This window comes from Triticum dicoccoides, chromosome 3B (assembly GCF_002162155.2).
Source record: "Triticum dicoccoides isolate Atlit2015 ecotype Zavitan chromosome 3B, WEW_v2.0, whole genome shotgun sequence".
Lineage (NCBI taxonomy): Eukaryota > Viridiplantae > Streptophyta > Magnoliopsida > Poales > Poaceae > Triticum > Triticum dicoccoides.
In genome coordinates this window covers 159,418,292-159,431,437 of record NC_041385.1, presented here as the reverse complement: position 1 = coordinate 159,431,437, position 13,146 = coordinate 159,418,292, and the positions used below count along the sequence as shown (strand labels likewise).

Sequence of the window (13,146 nt, the reverse complement as noted above, 5' to 3'; positions counted from 1 at the left end):
CTGGGGTCCCTATATAAAGAGGGGGGGTGGGAGGGCAGCCGTACCTTGACATCTGGCGCCTCCCTTCCCCCTTGCTACACCTCCTCCTCCCGTAGTCGTTTGGTGAAGCCCTGCCGGAACCCTGCTGCATCCACCACCACGCCGTCGTGCTGCTGGATCTTCATCAACCTCTCCTTCCCCCTTACTGGATCAAGAAGGAGGAGACGTCACGCTGACCGTACGTGTGTTGAACGCGGAGGTATCGTCCGTTCGGCGCTAGGATCTCCGGTGATTTGGATCACGACGAGTACGACTCCCTCAACCCCGTTCTCTTGAACGCTTCCGCTCGCGATCTACAAGGGTATGTAGATGCACTTCCCTCTTTCGTTGCTAGATGAACTCATAGATTGATCTTGGTGAACGTATAATTTTTTTTATTTTATACGACGTTCCCCAACAATCATCACCCGAGCTGCTTGATATATCAATATAATCCACTCTGCCGCTTTCTTGAACATTACAAGAAGCAACTTTGATGCCAGCAGAGGGAAGCACTTTCTCACAGTCATCGGAGTCGAGCACCAGGACCTCGAAACGCGACTTCTCAATGTGGCGAAACAGCAACGAGTCGTTCTCCTCGACGCCATGCGCATCGACAAATGCCTCCCATCCACGCCACCGGAGGACCATTTCGTTCATAAGCTTGGAGACTTCAACGGTGTGCATGCTGCAGTTACGGGATTCCAGTTCGATGGTCCTTGAGATATTTCCTCCGAAATGGTCGATGAACTTGTTCGGTATAACCTGCAAGAAACATGTAGGCAAGCACAGCAATTTCCTAGTTGAGTTTCCTACAACAAAGAGAGCAACAGAAAATACGATGTACATGCAATGTAAAAATTACTAGTATGTGATATATATGGATTAGTCAGGAAATGGGTTGATAAACAGAGAACATGTAGTGGTATTAACCGGAATGACACATCACATGATTGGTTTAGAAATTAGAACAGATAGTGTTAAGTGCTATCTGGAGTTTACAATTTCTTTCGCTACAATTTCCCAGCCTTACAGGATTTACTGCTGGCCTTGAACCCTGAAGTTTAAACCACATATTTTGCTCACTAGCAGTGATGTACAGAACCTATTCACTTGTGTGTCTGTTTAACACCAACCGCACTAGGATCATTTTTGTCTAACCTGTAAGCAACTACCCATTACAAATTCCAACCAATCCTACATGCAAAACATTCTAAAGAAGGAGAAGATGTCTGGGCACACTTGAGAAACTGCTACAAATTATAATGGGCTTACCATGCCATGTCTAAAATTAGCAGTCATGCGCCCACGGAAACACCTCATCTTTCCATCCAAATGGCCCGCATATCTCTTGTAGCAGTCACAGTATCTCTTCACCTGGGAAGCTTGTCCAGCCATGTGAACTGAAATGTGCAGCTTATGTCAGTTGCACATTCAACAAAGTAGTAAATCAGACTCTACACATCAGCATAACGACAATCTCTCCTCCATAGAGTGCCGATCATTTTCTTGTTATGACAGTTTGTAATAAAGATAGTATGTGTCCCTCTTATTGCAAGTTCCTACCTTCAAAACTAAAAACATGGACAGTCTTTCTACTGAAAGTGCAAATAACACAGGAAAGCTGCAACCGAAGGAAGAAAGAAAAAGCCCGAATCTAGCAGAGCTACCCAGTGCAAAACTGGGAGAGTCGAACAAAAATCAAAACAAGCAAAGATGTTCATGCACTCATACCCCAAACCAGAGAATCGCAGGGTTAAAGTGAATAGCTAGCTACTCTGAAGTCTTAACCCTCTCTCTCGTTCCTTTCCTGCTGGTAGGACGTAGGGGAGAGGAGGAGACACCTTACCTTGGCAAAGCAGCTCCAGGAGGAAATGGTGATTCAGTGAAGAAGACTCAGCGCTGCCGATACATATATGTACACAAGCGGCCTGATAAAGTAGTGAGAGTTTTAGTACATTTTTGTGCAACCATGAAGCATCTTTGCCGAACCAAAAGAAGACACCAAAAAGAGAGATGCCGGTAATCATGTCTGCCCTGAAAAGGTATTGAAAGGAGCTTCATGAAGAGACAGTACAATATATGCAGGTATTGGCAGTACATGAAGTTACCTCGGGCTGATAGGGAATCTGCAGAAATCTGTCATGATATTCTCTGCTGATCATGAAGCACTGGCAAGTCTACGATACAGTAGTAATAATATCCTGTGCTAGATTAAGATGAAAAGGCTTGACAAAATAAATGCAACGTTATTATTGCAACATATGCAAACAGAGGAGATACCTCTAGCTTTGCCAAGATGCCACTGCACCAGGGTCGCTGCTGCAGAGCCAGAGTTATGTCCAGTCACTCAGTGTGTGCGTACTGCATAGCGCACTGGCGTAAGCAGAGGAAAAGGAGCCCAGGCCAACACTCGGGAAGCAACTGAGCCTCCAACTTAACAGCAACCACTTGCTCAGTAAGTTGAACAAATTTTTAATATGGTGCACAAACGCAAAAACGCCCAGAAAACTCGTGAACGTTTGTATTGCCCTTATAACTAACATATATCCAGAACACACCAAAGTTTCAAACAATAAAATCCCACAGCCTTGCTATTATGCTGATGCTGATGTAGGAAAGACAAACATACTTGCGAGCTACTATGTGGCATCGACGACATACTGATATTTGCAACTACTCCCTCCGTCCCACAATATAAGATCCTTTTTCAAGTTATACTGTGGGACGAAGGGAGTAATATTTACAAGATCGCGTCCACTAAACCTATCATGTTAGACGAGTTCAATGATAATTTACTAACTAGAGCATCCATCGACTTCTATAGCTTGTGCACTGGTGTTATGCCCAGCAGGTGGAAGCATTGCCGCATGACGACCGCCGACGCTTGGCACAGCAACAGGCGGCTCGTTTCCTCCGGTGACCCGACAACCTGCCAGAATCATGGTACAATGGGAAAGGCAGTTAAGCATGACGCGGCCGGATAGAAAAATATGTTGTTCGGCAAGCAGATGGCTACCGTACCTGGCAGTTGGTGTAAAATTGTGAGAATCTTTCAGATAGGGTGTACAGGTAGTCACACAGGCGATGGGGCAACAGGTCGTCGCAGGCCTGCTCGACAACCTAAAACATTGTATAGCCAGAGTTAACGACACACACACACACACACACACACACACACACACACACACACACACAAAAGGATGGTGCTCTACTAAAGCGGTAGTAGTTGTTTATCAAACGCATCCCATGGAGATTTCATCCCGGGTATTTTTCAGGCTAAAATTTCTTAAGCTGCCGTAGGTAGAATTTTCAATTACAATCAAGTAAGTGGATCTAAGACCTTGTTAAACAACTTCAATGAATAATCAAAAGCATGTACCTCTGCAAATTGAATGAGATGCAACCCTAAGGAACGCTCGTCAGGATGGCCGAGAGTAATGGATTCAGTCTGAATCCAAAGGAAGGAAAGTAACAACCATCAGCAATCATGCGATGCTACATACGGTATATGGGTTACAAGTATGACGAGATGCTCACCGTTTCAACTCTTTGACATCCTTGTTGGATTTCTGGATTATGGAACAGATACGGGCATGTGCATACTGAAGGTACACAGCGGTATTTCCCTGCTCATTAGTTCACGGTTAGATCTTCATAATACACTATACTTTGGTAGCTTACAAAGAGTACTTCGGTACCGAAATATACTGAGATAAAATAATCACACATAACTAGTTACATGGATGCTAGAGTACCTTGTCACTTAGCATTTGTTCATAACTAAATTTGTAGTTTGTCAGCCGATTGTTTTTAAGATCTGCATACCTGAATCAAAGAAATTGTGAAAAATAAAGCATCATCAGAACCGTGAAACTATGAGCAACATTCACCATAAGGAAAAGTAAACAAGTGTTCATAAGTTATAAATTTACAGATGCATCCAAGTTTTAACACATGCAGGTGCATGTACATAGGCACAAGCTATTGCATACGAGCATAGTCATATAACGGAATATAATTTAATATAAACACGATAGAAAGTGATATAAACTCACTTAACAGCACCATATCCTACAGCCTCTGAAGTTTTATCCAGCTCTTCATCCGTCCAGTCAGCAATTTGACCTGGAAAAAATCGTCATAATTGCAGGCATAGTGAGAGCACATTTTTTATGAACAATGGGACAAGAGAATAATTAACAAAACATCAATTACCATTTTCAGTCAGACGTTTGATAAGCTGTGCTAGGCTCTGAGATTTAGCCTCATCAAGTAGATCTACCAGTCGAACAACTCCATCAGAGGAACGTGTCCGGAAGCGTGAGCCCTCTGCACCAAGAACAAAGCCGAACCCAACATGACTCACCTTTGGGTACTTCTCTTCTTTTTTATCTGGGAGCCAGCCAGCCAGCCTAGCAGCCTATGATCAGTTTCACAAAAGGTTTGTGACACACAAAATCTCAGTTGGTCCTCTTATAATATGATAACAGACGACTAGTAATACCAGGATCGGATTTGAAATACTGTTTCGACGCATCCTACAAAAAAAATGGATATGGTACTCACACTGAAAAACGAATGGAAATGTTGCTGCTGACCTACGTCAGTTACATATATTATCCATTCTGCCATCTCCACATTAAGCCGGTACCTTCATGAAGATTAAAAAAACTTAATAGCTTAAAAAGGCTATGCAGTTCAATATGGAGCCTACATCTGATATATTGAACGCTAGTTTCATTCTCTGACAAATATGTGAAAAGAATTTATGTCCTTATTAGGGCGAGGAGTTGCAAAGGAACAAATGTGTTAATTGATGTTTTAGCAACTGACCAGAGAGCAGCCAAGTCTGTAGAAGCATAGTTGAAGCCCCCATCTCTCTTGACCACTATCAGAGGAGCCTTTTGGCCTTCGATAAAAATAACTCGAGCGCCTTAACTTTCTGTAATCAAGCCTTTGCTAGTCAATTCCTCCAAAACACGAGGAATGTAAGGATTGTAAAAGCTCTCGCCCTGAGAAATTTAACAATTTAGTTAGCTTAATTGATTTTGAATAAAAAAATACACAAAAATATGAACAATCATCTGCTTCTTATTGGTGAAGTTTGGTTAGAGATTAAGACCATTGGTAGTTTCAGTTATAAGGCAAAAAAATCAAACAAAGGTAAACTGGAGATAATCAATGGAAAATTTGAAATTCCACTTCAAAACATGTTCGAACAGTATATTTATCAATAGTAACTGAACATAACATTCCAGCACTAGTAAACACAATGCTTAATTTTTTAGAGAAACCACGTTCTCTCCCAATATTTGTTGGTAGGCAAACAGGGGACAGCAGCAATACCTTTTCTTCAAGTTCCACATTAAGGCGTTTGTACACCAAGTCAAATTCATTCCGGCTAATTTGACAAATACTTTTCCAGGCAGCTAGGTATCTATCTTCCCCTCTCTACAATTCAGTTATTGTTTGGTGGTGAGAATAATCATGTCGTAAGTCATAAATTGAGCAAACAAGGATTAAAAAATCACCTGCAGGCGAACTACTGCTTGCTGAGCCCTGCCTTTAAAATCAGGATTCTCGTCAAATTTTTTCTTGGCATTTCTGTAGAAACCCTGTAACATATATGCAGAACATAACAAGTTGTTGCTGGATCAGGAAAATAATGGCGAAACATTCGAAAGGAGCTTTTATTCAGTAATAGTTTTGTCACAATTCGTAGATTTAGTAAGACAAGAAAATTACTCAAAAGAAATAGGTACAACCATTGTGATAAATACCAGTAACATGCTCTATATACATATGCAGAACAGACTATAATCATGATTTCTATTTCTCAGAGCAAGATTTTTATGCACCAATTCAGTCTTTAGGGGTTACAGAAAATGGCATATATCAGCCAGTGCTACCACCAATGGTGCAATTGTACATTTGGAGAAAGGAAGCAGGTTAACCACTCAGTATTAGAGTAAGATGCTACAGGTATATCACCATCTAAGGTCAGATACATTAACCTTGTGAATAATCTTGACATACTTAGATTAAGTTTCATCAGCTGAAGTATTAGATAAATGCTAAGCTCTGGTACTATTAACATCTACCTGAAGATTCTCAATGGCCTGGTTGCCAGCTTCCTCCCCATTTGCGAATTTCTCAAACAGAAATTCTATCAGCATTCCAAACTGATAAAATAAAGATATTAGTAAAATAAAGAGTTCCATCTGTGTCAATCTTTAATACCTCAGTACATGTGAATTTGATACCTGTGTACCCCAGTCTCCCACATGGTTACGCCGAAGAACTTCAATATTTGCAAACTCAAATATGCGAGCTAGTGTATCTCCAATTATGGTTGATCTTATATGCCCAACATGCATCTCCTTTGCAATATTAGGAGATGAAAAATCAAGCACCACCCTCTTAACTGGTAAGATTGGTGCCCATGATTCGATACCATGGATAAGCATGTCTTGTATCCTCTGCAATTGTGAGGCTCATTAGTATGGTGAACTTGTGTTACCACTTACCAGTAACATTTAAGTTAATAACGAAGGTTATTTATAGAACATCTCAACCAGACCTGTGCGATCCAATCACTGGATAGGGCTATGTTAACATAGCCAGGTCCAACAACAGAGATGGATTCAACAATTCTGGAAGGAGGAAAGTTGTCTGCCATTGCCTGGAAATATGTTTAGTTTGGATATTAGGGAAGAAATTGAACAAGATTTCTTTCAAGAAAACATTGAGTTATGAAAGCTTTGCCTGTCCAACTGCATTGGGGTTCCCGAAGTTTGTTGCTGATTCTCTTATACGTGAAAATAAGCTCATCGCATTGTTGCTGCACATGATTGACAGATGATTTTTTGTTCAACGGAGAGACTCGTCTCATTAACCAAATACTCAACTCAGATAGTCAAATTATTGACATGATGTAGAACAATGACATACCACTGATAGTCACCAAATCCTGATTTTGAGACTTCGATCATTGGCTCCACATCCAGATCAGCTGCCACTGCACAGAGAGACTTCGCAACCAATCTGGATAGGTGTCGTTTGACACTCTCCACTCTATGTTGAGTCTAGCAAGGCAGGCAAAGAAGCATTGTCAGCACCAACGATTACGTCCGCACAGAAAATGCATACAGTAACTCTAAAATCAGCAACCACATAATCATTTTTAATGACGACCACAGAGATGGCAGATATGGTAATTAAGATTTCGGCAGTAAGAGAAGATGTAAGAAAAATTATGACATGAATCGAGGAAAAAAATAACACATGGGGATAAGATAGGAACTGGGCAAACAGTTACTTATCACCTATAAGCTAGTTTTCCTCATAAACGTAAGCTTCACACGATTACAGATTTTAAGCTGGCAACACCCAAAAGTACCAACATATAAGACCACGTCTTACGCATTCCTACTCATGATACACTTAATTATCTTTCTTAAAATGAAATCCTCATAGATACATCCATGATTGGTGATGCCACTTATCACAACAGTACGCCTCATGAATCATGCCGTAGGTTGCGATACAGAGAGGAAGAGTAATTACATATCCACTGACAAGTTAGCCAAATATTTATTTTATCTTTTGTTCTTTTTTTTCCTCTATAGATAGTCATGGAACAAAGCATGCAGTTAAAGGCTTAGCAACACGTACAGCTCCAGATTCTTGAGGTTGTGAGTGGGGATTAGAAGAGGAAGTGGATGCCGCCTCGCCACCCATGGTCGTAGCTCTAATTATTGACGAAGAATCTGCTCGGATCCGCCTGCATATATTTAGAAAACAGACACAAAATATTAATTAGTTACACATACCGCCACCACGCCAATCCCCATTAATCCTGCAAACAGAGGATACAAACATAACACAACTGAAGCAAATTGGGACAGGTGAGACAAGCTTCATCTCTAAATCGCAGGAACGACCAAAGCGAGGAGAAGCAAATCTACAAACACGTGGCGGACATGGTCATGGACTCCGACTCCGCCGCCGTACGATGACTCTGCTGTGGAGGCGAATGGTGGCAATTCGTCCTCTTGGTTGGACCGGGCGCTGCTCGTGCGCTCGTTCACCTCGCGTGGACGGAGCAGAAGGGGGCCGGGGCGACGCGAGCGAAGCAGAGCAGCGCGGCAGGAGTCAGCGAGCATGGGGGCACGAAGCAGAGGCAAAGGCGGCGGCTGGCGACGGACTTGGCGCGATGGCGGTGATCCGATCGGGCGAGAACGAGGCAGGGGCGATGTGGTGGAGGCCCGGCGGCGCGGCTTCCTGCGGGTGCCATGGCGTTGGGTGGGCTCCTGTGCACATCCGAGAGAGAGGTGAGAGCAGAGAAATCACTACCGTTCCAAGGTCTCTGGTCTGGGAGCTTGTGAAGAAGAGCAAGTGCTTCTTGATCAAGCAGTTTGGCAACAGCAACGCCAAGGTCCAGTTTCACAAGGACCCAACAACCTCTACAATGTCCGCTACTACAAGTTCTCAGGTCCATAGCTCTTCACACTTGCACTGTTCTTGGCGGGCTCAAAGCTGTTTATTAGTTTCTCTACAAGGCGCTAACTTGCTGTGGTCTGATGTAGTTTTTTAGGCTTAACAAACAGCAAGACCGTGGCGGTCCAGCCATCAGCGGGAGAGGAGAAGGCTGTAGTCCTGTCCACGAGCAAGACCAAGAAGCAGGACACCCATGCCAAGCTGTTGCACAAGACTCTAACGCGCAAGCAGTTCTGCAAGATGGCCAAGTCTGTCCAGAATCAGGTACTAACACAACAAAAATTCTTACTTGAAAAGTTAGAATGCACATGTTATGCTTGTTTCTATGCTGCAACTCATTTGTATGTGCACCTGCTCTTATATACATTTAACTGTTTTGTGGATTGTACTATTAACATTTAAGAAGTTTTTCTGTCATTGGGAAATCTGTTTTGGTCTTTGTTTTTAATTGGTAACGAAAGGTATTGCTGTGATGAGCCGTGGCGATAAGGATACCAACGGATCAATTGGTTATTCAATGAAATGCTTTTTACGCTTGGCATTGAGCTCAACCGATTAAGAAAATTGTTTTTGTTGTATATATTAGATTATTGTGTACACAATTTTCACGTTAGTGAGCACATATTAGATTACTTTCACCCGTTGCAACGCAAGAACATGGAGTTATTCTCATGTTGAAGTTTCCAGCGATAAGAATGGGCTTAGCCAACATCGCTCAGCTGCTGAAATTGCAAATTTGGTGTAGTTATTCATGGTAGAAATTCCAAATTAAGTGGTATATTTTGCCAGATTGAGAAACTGCATACACACCTTTGTCAATGCGCAATCGAACATCCGTCAGGTGCTGATCAGAGGACTACTAAAGTAGGGGAAACACACTTAAGGTTGTTATCCAGAGTTTCTTCAGAAGCTAAACATCAATGGCATCACAAGTGGGCTTCCTCATTTAATCCAAGAGATCTATCAAGTTGCAAAGATAACAACAGTGAACATGAAATATCTGAAAGCAAATGACCCGAGTATCCTCTACTACTTTGGTTTAGGTGCTATTTATCTTGCTCTGTGTTGAAATATTTTTATCTTCCGTAGATGCAAAGCATCCAGGATGTGATAAATCATTCACTGGATAATGGCATTTATATGTGGTTCCAGTCTTTTCACGGTGCAGGTGAACATGAGAATTCTATCAAAGATAAGTGCCCTTTCAAGATTGACATTGTTCTTTCTTCAGTGTAGGTGCATGATATTACATGATTAAACATGCCAATTTTTTAAATTGATTTAGTTGTCTATATTATGCTCTATGTGCTATTACCAACAAAAAAGTACACCATAATATAAGATGTTATTACATGGACGGAGGGAGATTTTTAGCCTGCAAAGCAACAAATCTATTCCCAGTGTGGCAATAATGTGTTTGCACCAGTTAAGGAAGAATTTGTTTTTCACACTGTAAGAAACACTTCATGTTTCTTCCCCATCATTTAAGTGTGCCATTCTTCTTTGTTCATGTTGCTAATAGGATATATTTCATTATGATGATGTTCCATACTGCTCCTATGGAGTCACTCTTTGGACTGTTGGACGCGTATATCCAATGAAACTACTTTTCCGGTTGTTGGCTGGAGCTATCACTATGACTGAAAATTTCTTTTCAGTCAAGAAACCAACGACATGTCAACACTTATCAGCAGTTTGCAATCTTTGTTAGACTATGCCTAAGCCAACGGTTAGACAATGTTAGGCAATGTACAAAACATGGACATGATTTATGTAGATTGGGCAGTCCATTCAAACTGCATTTTTCAATCTTGAGTGGACGATTATATGTTTTCTTATAGAAAATTGACTATATGTTTGATGAATTGACTGATTATTTTTGCCCTATCAGATTAAACTAGGTCTTAATTTGAAGGTACAATTTAGGCTGCTGGTGCTGGTTTGTTTATTGTACTAATTATGCTCTTTAGACAGAGACATGTTGTCTTCATCATTCCTCAGTCATTATGAGCTGGGCATAGATCGGTGACTCGGTTAATCCTGATTTATTGCAACATATGTTTTCTCCACACAGGTCTAAACAATGCAACCTCTTTTTAGGTCGTGGAAATATGATTCGGATGGAGGTTGATGGACTAGAGCAATTAAAGGGATGTGATATTTTCTTCTCCCGTTGCAACGCACGGGCATATGTCCTAGTCTCTCCCTAATAATAAAGCACGGATTGGGTCTCCGGGTTCACCGTCGCTGCGTTTTTGCAAACAAGTCCCTCGTCTTTTATGAAATCAACCCGCACTCCATATGGGCATCATCAACCGGGTAGAGGAAAAAAACACGTCGTCGTCGGTCTCGCACACGAAGGAGCAGTCCGTCTCCAACACGAACACGAGTGCGAACTAAAAAAGTCTATCTGTCGCTGATTTTCCCCTCATCCCTGTCTCTTCTGATCTCTCTCACCTCTCGTTGCTTTCTGCTGTCGACTGATTCCGAAAAGTGCCGCGCTCGACGCAGGCGTGCTCGCTGCCGCCGCCGCCGCGCCCCCGTCCCCCTCTCCCCGGTGCCCGTCCTCTTTCCACCGTCGCCGAATCCGGACGAGACCGGCAGGATCCGCCGCATCTCACGCCCGCAGCCCTCCGTGGCTTTCGGCGGCATCGGGGGCGCCGGTCCGCCCCCGCTCCTCCGGGGCTGGCAGAACGGCGGAGCGGCGCTCTGGTCAGGTTCCTCTGCTTCGAGGGCGGCGCGTGGGCTGATGTCGAGGGCGAGGCGGCTGTGCCTCTGCGCCGGGCGTTCCTGGACGGGAGGGTGGTCGCAGAGGCCGCGTATGGCGGCAGGGAGTTCCTGTTCGACTTCCTGTGGATGGTGCGCATCGACGCTGGCACCGCCGAGGTGGTCGCCATGGGCTGGATTGACCGCGGGGCCTGCTTCTTCCCTGTGCCAGAAAGTGGGAGGAAGAGGAAGAGGGGAGAGCATGAGCTGGGGGACGGGGCATCGTCCGAGGTGGATGAGAGGTCCGACGAGAGCAGCGACATGGTGGAGTCCTCAATCCAGCCTAATCTCCTGCCACTCTCAAGCACTCCCCGTGCAGCAGGCCTGATGTGTAGGCTGCCATGGCAAGGCTACATCCATGCATTCGGTACTGCTATCTCCCCCTCTCTCTCCTGATTTGCCTCTTCCATTCTCTCATTTGATTTAATCCCTTGAGCATATTTTCTTATGTATGCCTACAACATGCTAGGTGATTGTCTGATCTACCATGTGATTTGCGGTTCATGCGAAGTCATGAAATCTGGTCCGGATAGTGACATGATTTACTCTGTTTGATCAAACAGGTAGAAGCCGAAGCTGTTTTACTTTAATCTGATGAAGTCCGTGCTGCTATAAGCTAGGAAATCGAAAAATATGACTCTATATAATTTAGGCATATAGGTTTGTGACGTACATTTTTTCATTACTATCATAACCTTTTTAGATCAAGCATGTCATGCATTACATTTCATTATGTATGTTGCAACTTCAAGACCGCAATGCCTCTGTATGTAAAATCTGTATGCTGATTATTTTTTGGAATTGAATTATGTATTCAAAGCTATTGTTCAGCATATACATCGTTTGAAAATCATACAAGGGGCAAAATTTCAGCAAATAATATAGGCATATAGCTGTAGGATAATTTATCAGACACAGTTACCAATTCAGGATCTGTTCCAAATTGCATTCATATTATCTCTCCGTCCCATAATATAATTGATTCCATGTTATTTTAGCCTTTGGTTTCTATATCTTGATTCATACTCCTAGCTCAAAAATTATGGTCGGTGTGTTTGTGCTCAGAAAATTAATTTGCTTATTTTTGCTTTTTGAGGGCTATAACAATAGATTTCATTTTTGAAAATCTGCTTCTTCCCTGTTCCAGAGAGCGGGATGAAGAGGAAGAGAGGCGAGCCTGAGATGGAGTACGGGGCCTCGTCCGGGGTGGATGAGAGGTCCAACGAGAGCAGCGACAAGATGCAGGGCCAGCTCCTAGCCGCTGCGCGCGGCGCCGACGGGGGCAATGCCAAGTTCGCGTGGTATGGCGCTGTGACGCCCGGGTAATTAAGCTACAGTGATCCTCTGCTAGTGATGCCACGTCACCTCGATTATAGTTGCTAATCTCGCGATAGTTCGAAACCGATTCGCGTTCAAATTCAAAATCAAGCAAACAATAAAAGATTTCAAATATTGAAACAAAAATGTTCGGTTAGTGCCAAATATTACATAGGTAATTATAATAAAGAAAACACAAATTTATAAAATACTTATGTGCCCTAAGTTGAATTAAAACAATAAAAGAAAATAAATAAAAGGAAAAGGAACAAAACAGAAAAAATAAAAAAGGAAGAACCCCCCTCCCCCTGGGCCGAATGGCCCAGCTAGCCAGCAGGCCATCAGGCCAAAAGGCCCAGCCGGCCGGATCCCACTCCCCACTCCCCTTATCCACTCGAGCAACCGAACCCTAGCCCCCACGCACCCCACGCCCCCCCTGCTCGCTCCTCTCCCCATCCCACGACCCGATCTGGATCGGGGGCGCTCCCCCCCCTCCCGATCCAGGAGACCGCCAACGCCGCCGGCCGGATCGTCCATCGCCGC

At 43.3% G+C, this 13,146-nt stretch overlaps 1 long non-coding RNA gene, 1 other non-coding gene and 1 pseudogene across 2 annotated transcripts; 2 read left to right on the top strand and 1 right to left on the bottom strand.

The window, feature by feature from the left end:
* Positions 1 to 2,520: 2,520 nt before the first annotated feature.
* Positions 2,521 to 8,205, bottom strand: LOC119275324 (annotated as a pseudogene).
* On the top strand, positions 8,205 to 10,503 carry LOC119275325. The gene is made up of 3 exons (XR_005135624.1): positions 8,205 to 8,515; positions 8,618 to 8,784; positions 9,610 to 10,503. It is a non-coding gene; the product is annotated as an uncharacterized LOC119275325 (long non-coding RNA).
* Positions 8,984 to 9,070, top strand: LOC119282911. The gene has a single exon (XR_005138941.1). It is a non-coding gene; the product is annotated as a small nucleolar RNA R24 (small nucleolar RNA).
* Positions 10,504 to 13,146: the final 2,643 nt, after the last annotated feature.